Source organism: Lineus longissimus, chromosome 8, assembly GCF_910592395.1.
Source record: "Lineus longissimus chromosome 8, tnLinLong1.2, whole genome shotgun sequence".
In the NCBI taxonomy this organism is placed as follows: Eukaryota; Metazoa; Nemertea; class Pilidiophora; order Heteronemertea; family Lineidae; genus Lineus; species Lineus longissimus.
In genome coordinates, this window is record NC_088315.1 from 15543706 (window position 1) to 15552817 (window position 9112).

Genomic DNA, 9112 nt, shown 5'->3' on the forward strand with positions numbered 1-9112 from the left:
GTCTCTCACCATCTTGATGGTTATAAAGAAAGGTCATGATGTCTGTTTTTTTTGCCAATTTAAGTTTCAATTTGACTGGTCCTTACTGGCTACTACGTGTCCCTTAAAAAATAATTTCAGGCTAATTACAATTTCAGGTCAAGAAAATGGTGAAAGTGTGGCTGAGCGGAGTAGGACCACGAACAGCAAGGCGCTGGACTTTTTGGCCGACAAATCTAAGCAAGACCAAGGGCTGCAGCGGGAGGAGATTGAGTTGAAGAAAAAACAACTCGAACTGGATACTGCTCGATTTGACTTGGAGAAGGATGAAAGGAGGCTGAGGCTTGAGAGTGAAAGAGAAGAGAAGAAGTTTCTGTTGGACATGATGAAGAGGTTTATGGAGAAATGATCCGGGCCATGATTTTCTAATCATCGAATCAATGAACACTAACTTGAACAAGAACGATGGTGGTTCACATTGCATAGATGATATACGACAACATGTTGTTTAAGGCCTCTTTTTATTTCCGACATATACTTCCTGATATACATGTACATCAAATACCTGAAATGAGTAGACTACAATGTTTTACCACACAAATTTGTATGTTTACGTTTTGTTAACTTTCACCCGTCCATAGTTTAACTTAGGCGGTTAGTCTTTACAGTGAAGTTTTATTTGTCAACTGTTTTGATCAAATTAACTGAAAAATAAAGTCAAGTCGAAGTTAACTGATTCGTTACCATGGTTACGTTGTTTCTACAGCTGGAACGTCCATTCAATTAAGTTGCAGATACTGCTGAAGAGTTGGGGGCTGAAGTCCAAAAAAACTCCCCGTTTGACTTCCATATAAACAGGTGTGGCAGTTAGTGAGGATCACAGCAACTATATAATATTTGGCGACTGGCTGGAGTTACAACTTTTGATTTTTTTTAAAGTCCAGAAATGCGAAATTCGAAATGATCTTCCCAAATGTCCATTCCACAGAGACTTGGAGCCGGGACATCCTCCTGTTAAATTCGGCCTCCTGGTCGTTCAGTGCAGCTCCTCCGAACGGCTTCAACAGATAGGGGCGAATCGGGTAGGCACGATCACCATATAACATATACCCAGGAGCTTGACGATCCAAAGCCTCGAGCTGGTCAAGCAGCCAACTCATTCTCAGCATGCGGCATCATGACGCCGGCCCTCTACGGGACCATACATGTTCGCAATCATCCCGTTCGGGGCGGAGACGGACTGAAACTTGTAGCAGTGCTGTCTTTTGTGTCGAATTGGCCGACAGATGGCGCGCGCAAGTCCGTCAATAAAGCCCCAGCAGTTTTCTATGGGGGCACCCTTGTCTCGTATTGCGTCGGCAAACTCCCGTAGCCTTGGCGGAGCCAACCAGTCCTGGTAGATGGGCGTGCTGATCATAAATGAGATCAAGCATTCTATTAACAATGTATGATACCTCACTTGGTGTCTTCCAGTGGTCGATTGAGATATCGATCAACCGATTCGGGGAGGCAAGCCGTCTCAACAGAACATGTAACGCATCTAAACCATGAACTGAAGTTCCATTTCGGCACGTCACCATTTCTGGGATTTGGAGGGCCAAGCACAACCGCTCCACATCCTGCCTCTCGAAGCGAAATATGCGGCGGTATGTCTCGTCATCAAGGTCCTGCAGCAACACGCCGAACCGGTACGATTGTCACCGAATCAGAGACAAGGAGTTATAGAAGATATGTATACGTTGTACGTATACGTTCGGTTTTCTCAAGGTGATTTGAGATAAGTAAGAACGTATACGTATCTCGATAAGTGATAAGTTTAAGTATCGGTATCAGTTGTGCATCTCAACCTCTCTAATGTCAGGTTATCACTGATCACGTTTGCCGCTGTTCCGTAGACTTCTTGTCTAATATTGGTGATTACATTTATGAATAACCACAAGACTAGGAATAATGAGTCTGTTCAGGGATTTTGATACAGAGTTGGTGGATATCTTTCCATCGGTATCTTGGAAGATGCAGGGTTGGGTTAACCCTCCAGGAACCAATTTTGTGTTACCCTCTAGAAGCTAAGATTATTATTCTGATGGTGTAAGTTTGGATGCTGGTGTAAGTTTGGATCAGGGTCACCATTCTGTAATTGCGTGAGTTACTGTAATAGCTGTCATGTGCCATCATGCTGTAGATTACAGTTATGGTTCTCATGTGCCACCATGCGCGCTTCTAAAATGTGCAAATAAACGGTCGCCTCGCCAACATTTTTGTGTCCAATATATTTCCAATTTTCTTCACTCTTCTTCCAGACGTATGTCTTTAGCACGGTTACACAGGCAGGTCTATGTACATGTACTACATAGGCTTTCTCTTCACATTACTTCAGTCATGTATATTGGCCCCTATTATCTTCTAAAATCAAGTGATATACAGACTTTGTGATAATTGTCAATTATTAGTAAATCCAAGGTACAATTCTCAAAACTTCTTTTCTCTTTTTAATTTATAGTTCTCTGGTCCAAAAGGCGATGATGAAGTTGACGATGACGATAAGGACTTTTGCCAAGGCGTGGGTATTATGGATTTTGATATTCTTCCCAGTGCCCCAGTGAAACCAATAAAGGGAGATAACGCTAAAGCAGAGAGTCTGCATGGGTTACCTACGGTGGACATTGAAGTGTATTTGTGTTATTGTTCTGTAGCGGGAAGACAGTCTTTTGCTTACAACATGGAGAATCTGAGATGGAACGAAAGGATATCACTTCAAGTTCTGATGAGAGTGCTAGTGGTGATAGTGACACTACAGTGATTTCGGTATGGACAAAATTAACCTTTCTGATAGTGACAGTGAATTTGAGGAGGAAGCAATGAGTGTTACATTTAAAATAAGAGGGGTCACATTCAATGATGAAAGGCAGAAGACATTAGAGTACTGCAGGCAGAACGCAAACGCCACAGCAATTCTTGTGAAGGAGCCAGGCAACATTCAGGACAAGAATGCAACTTTGCCGTAAAGGTGGAAATGGACAGTGGTTTGAATGTTGCCAGATAAGTTCTAGGGTGCAGAATAAAAGCAATGACCAGTGCTATGAACAAAGGGGAAATTACTTCCATGCGAATCCTGAAGGTGTACCGGAAGTATGAGGCTGTCCCCCAAAAGCTCGTTTTCCATGGATACTGTCAAGTGTTCAAGGAAGGACAGTGGCTTCAGGTGGATCCTGATTACAAATATGACACGGATATGTGAATGAAATCATTGATTATTATCTGAAATATATTTCTAATTTTAATAGACTCTTCATCTCATTCACTCCTTCTCCCAGAAACAATTTAAAACCAAAAAATCAGGGCAACTACAAGCCTTAATTCAAATGGGTGGTCAAGGACATTGTCATCATATAACAAACTGTGATTTATCAGGCACCAACCCTATCAGGCACCTTCCAGGTGCTGCCTAAAATTATGACATATCACGAGTTATTACAATAATTATAGAATGTAAAAAAACAAGTCAGACACAAGACTGGCAACTCCAAAGCGTCAGCAGTCACACTTTGTCCAGTAACAATCAAAACACTACATTTAAATCATTGCACTTTGCAGAAACACATTTCGTTTCCGGTGATTGTTTGTCATTGTCCAACGTCCATTCCAAAGACCACAATGCCCCATCCCCCCTCCCAGTCCAAACTAACTAACTAGATGTAGTTGAGACCTAGGCTCGTAGGTATGCGCACATCCCCACTTATCGCGCATTACCTTTTGTGCTCAGTGGCTGTGATCGTTCTAATCTGGGTCAGGAGCTCGGGTTATGGGTGGGGTGCTCAAACTACGCTCTGATTCGCTGTAAACGACCAAACCCCGCTAGTTACTCGGTTCAGGAATGAGTTCGAGTTAACCCGGATACACACGACTTCGAATTTTTCATTTCCGACAATGATTTCTCTGTTTACGAATGTGTTTTGATTTTGAATGTGTTTTGATTTTGACCGATTTCGTCGAGCAAGTTCCGCTAAACTATAAATTCGACGATATAATCAGGTATGTAGGATTTAACAATTATATCTTAACTTATATTTCACTACTTTTCACGGAAATCGGTGGTGTCGAAAGTGTTTTATTTGACGAAGGAAAATGGCAAACCAAATTGCCGAGATTTCAAAAACTGTCATGGCACCTTCGAAATCCAGAATTTTCATCACTCAACTAAACATATATTAAGTTCAGATAACGATGTAATCATACTTTATTATGATGAATAAACATCTATAGATGTTTGAAAAATTTACTTTATTACATTTTAGTGATTATTAATGGCGATGACGGGTGATTTATAAAGTGCTTTCAACATGTTCAATTCTGTCTGCAACCGGCTGGTCCCGGATGTTGAGGTCACGTGACACCATTTGGAGATTTTCATTGGTTCCTGAGCGTTGTTTACATTCTTAAAGTACATGTGCACTCATGTTGTCATGTTTTTAAAGGGTTTTTTGTATTTTCTCAATACATATAATTTCTTTCATGTATCTCACACACATTTTTTATTGGTTTTCCAGGTAAAGATGCCTCCAAAGAAGTAAAAGCGTGGCCCAATACTAAGTCCAGATGCTAAACCGGGGATAAAGAGGACCTATCTGAATGAAAACTTCACAAAGTTACCGGAAAATCCTAATGAACTTTTGAATGGACATGTGATTTATTTGTTCTTCAGTTGTGAAAGTAGCCGGGCAAAGACTTTAAAAAATATTGTTGAAGCTTTCCCAACCCCCTCATCAGGAGCCGATCTGAGTGCATGCAGTGACGTAGTTACCCGACGCATTGACTCAGTCCTAAAGAGAACTATTGAGAAATGGGAGAAGTTCAGAAAACCTTCTGATCCGAACGAACTCAAAAGTATTATTTCTCTATGCGAAGAGAAGTTTTCAGTTCAACCAGATGTGATGCCAACACCTTCCATGGAAGTCGATGAAAGGGAAGTGATACCAATTAGGCTGCCAGTGCCACCTAAGTTTTCTCCTGTGAAAAGTACGCGTCAAGTAAAACGATGTTCCTCTTGCAGACAGCTCCGAATAAATGTGAAGGACTTACATGAAAAGACCAAATGCCTCCGTCAAAAACAACTTGAGATGCAGAGCAAGCATTTGGTGGTTATCCAGAACCTGTATGCCAAGCAAAGAAAAAAGGATTTGAAGAAAAAGACTGGTGCAAACTTGAAGGGAACAAAGCCAAAGTATTCTGTTGGAAGACTTAATCAACAAATCAAGAGAAAAAATGAACAGTTATCAAAAGCCAAGAAAGCCTTGACTTATTCACATTGATAGCTGACCTTGATGAGGCAAACCGAACGATATCTTCCCTTGACAAGAAACATGACAAGATAAAGAAGTACCACAAGGAGAAACGGCAAATGAAATCATCAAATGCAGTTTCGTCTGAGGATGCCGCTATAATCGAGCTGGAAAACAAAGTTGCTGAAAAGGATGAATGTATCATCACTCTCCAAAATGACAAACTAACCCTAGAAGAAGGTGTGCAGGAGATGGAGGCTGAACTGACATTTACAAAATCTGATGGGGGATGGCAAGTCGTACTCAGCTGACATGCGAATGATGGTTTATGATGCAATCGTAAACCAAGTTCCAACTATCAACATCCCAAAGATGATTAAGACCTTTTCCCGGAGATGTGGCGTTACCTTGAAAGATGTGCCCCGCCGATCTACTGTTGAAACCATGGACCGTGAACTTGGTGCAATTAGTGAACTTCAAACAGCAGAGAAACTCCTCGCTAATAAAGACTGCACCTTAGGATTTGATGCAACGACCCAAGAAGGGGTACATGTCTATAGTGTTCATTTCACAACTGTAAAGGAGTGTGTTGCTGCTTCCGTTGACGAATTGCCGGGGGGGTACGGCGGAAGACTATCGCCAGCACGTCTCTGACACTGTAGACAATCTTGCCTCTGTATATTCTTATTTCCGCGGTAAACCATACGCTAAAACAAAGGAGAAGATAGTTGCAATATTTCGAATACCATTGTAAGAGCCATATGCTAAGAATTTCCCTCCATTTTTTACTTTGAGTCTAATAGGTGTCACCACTGTCTATTAAGCCTAGTCATGTGTTTGTGGACCCTTTTTGTGCTAAACCATTTCTTTTCTAGTCCTCATTGAGGAAACATGCAATTCTCTGGCTTATTCTCTGGTCATTTTCACTGGATATGTGTCTCCTCTCTGGTTGGGCCCATGATATTGGGTAAGTGTTTTATTGTTGTTTATGCTGAATTATGGTTGAAGTTATGAGGCATGAGGGCCTACAACACATGTGTTTTAAGAAGACTTAGTTTTGGTCCATGCCTGTCCTGCTGGTGGCCATGTTGCTTTCTGCACCATGTGCAAATACACTAAATTTCACACCTCAATTAATAAAAAATTGTTGGTCTTCTAGGTTTCAATATGTACAATGTGCATTCAACAGTTAAATTAGTTAAACTATTTTTAAATTACTGTACCATCGGGCAGGGCCGTTGTGTCTTGCCAGGTGGCAGCACTCACATCCATATCATTGCAGATAGGGTGCTGCCACCTGGTTGGTGTGGCGGCCCTTGAACGATTCTACAGTATTCATCTGCGTCCACCATCTTGAATAAATTGTGTTTGTGTTTGTGTAATAATCTGCGCAGTGTTTTATGTCATATTTGTGTGTTATTGACTTTGTACTTTGTTTGTGTTTCAGTAAAATCTACATATACAAAGTTGAATTTTGCCTAGTCGTCCTTTCTTACGGCCCTGCGGAGACAACCATGACCGACCGTTGTGCTGCCAATCATGCCGCAATTCAACTTCTCAATGAACAGTGGGACAAAACACTGAATGAACTCAATTGCCACCTGCATCCACTGGATTCGATAGCAACAAAAACTTGTAGTGCTTTGAAGAGTTGTGAGGCTGCTGTTGGTGCAGCAAAACAATTGTTTGGGTCTGAATGCTTTGCGAAGAATGTTGTCATTCAGATGAACAAAATGCGTTTTAAGGACTCGAAAGGTGATCCAAGAGGATTCTTGACATTTCTCGATGAGTTCAACTTGCCACATTGCATCATACCTAGATACAGAGGCAATCGCCTCCATATTCTTTTTCACATTTGTGGAATATACACCCAGCATTATGTACTCTTCCAGACCTTGAAAAGGGGACAAAAGTTGGAGGTTTGCGACTCTGTATTTTGAAAGATTTCACCTCGACTGTTGGCATTGTTGAAATGCAAGTGCTTGGTCTTCTTGGCAAACTTCTTTCCGGACCATGGATGAAGACATTTTACACGTCCGCAGCAGACCAAATTGATCATGTTGATGGCATACTGCAGGTCAAGGAGCTGATAACAAAACTGAAAGATGACAAGGAGGATCCATTGGCTCTTCTGACACGCGATACTGACTTCTTTGGAAATCAACTAAGTGATGCCGACCTTCCTCTGGTGAAGCTGAGACTGCCTCCGAAAGACGCTGAATTATTCACGGCCATGATGAAATCCTGCATTGAGACAATTATTGAAGTCCTGGAACGTCAGTATAAGAAGTACTTCGAGTGTGACATCACAGCCAAGCTGAGGGAGGAGACAAAATCTGCCAGGTCTCACAATATCGATGCGGAGGAGGTCATGGGCATGTTCAGTGCTGCCCAGAAGAAAGCACCAAATGCCACCCTTGACTTCCTGTCCTGTAAAATGAGGGCCCAGAAGAATCGTACCGTCGAATATCTTGATGCTCTGGAAAAAGATGAAAGGGACATGATATTAAAGAAAGCCATTCAACTGGGTCAGAAACAAAGAAAAACAAAAAAAGCAAGGCAGGCAGATCTAAGGGTAGAGTTGTCAAAGCGACAAGCTGACAAGCAACAAGCCAGGGTGACCTTAGAAAAGAGCAAATTGGAGACACAGCTGAAAAAAATCGATGTCAAGAAGCTTGATGAACATTTTCCTCAACTCAGTCCGGAGCAACTGGAGAAGTTGACTGCAATTCTATCTGGTAAAGCTGATGGCAATTACATCTGCCATGCCTGGTATGAATATGGTAAAAATGTACTTTACAATGGGAAAATCCAGGAATTGGTAACAAAGATCAAGTATGATGTGGCTTATTGGGACCAGAACCAAACCTTTGATGACGGAGTTGACTACGAAATGTCAAAGTGGGCTTTGGCTGCCGACTTCATCACTGGTGATTTGACCATGTAAGGTTCAAATCATGTCTCACAGCATTGACTGTCCTTTTACTCTGTTTCCTGTAAGTGAATGATTGACATGGGAATTAAAAAACTTCAACAATAAACTCAATTCTTTTGGATGCTATGCAGATACTTTGTTCAAACGGAACTCAATACTTTTGGATGCTATGCTGATTTATGAACATAACAGATAACCTACTTTAAGGCAAATTGCAGGTATATTTGATTAATTTGATCTCTTTCTTTTAACAAGATATCTTAGCTCATAGATTGATCATACTTTTGACTGGAAGTTACTGGTAATTTACACTGAAACATAATTCTTTGGTCAATTTTACCTTATTTTTTTATCAACATCCCCTCTTTTTTTCTAATTTCAACACTTCATATAAGGTGCCTATCTCCTTTTTGCTCACCGTAGGGGAGTCTATGTAATACCACAGTGTCCGTCGTCGTCGTCCGTCGTCGTATCCTATTTCAAAAACAGTGGCACGTTTCTTAACCGCTAGGGCTATGAACTTGAAACTTTGTACACAGCACCCCCTAGGTCAGGTGACCTCTGACACTGAAGTTCGGTCCGATCTGATTCTCAACTTGGCCACCAGGGGGCCAAATGTCGATATCTAAAAAGTGTGATATCTCGCTTATTAGTGACTTGTTTTCGATGAAACTTGTGTTGTAGGTACTCATAGCAAATATACAACTTATATCATACGGGTTTTTAATTTGACCTACTTTTCAAGTTCACAGAGGTCATATGGCGTAAATTGGCCGTTAGAGTGTAAACTATGGCACGTTTCTTAACCACTAAAGCTATGAACTTGAAACTTGGTACATATAACGCCCTATATCACATAGCCTCTGGTGCTGAATTTCAGTTTGATCTGATCCTCAACTTTGCCACCAGGGGGCCAAAA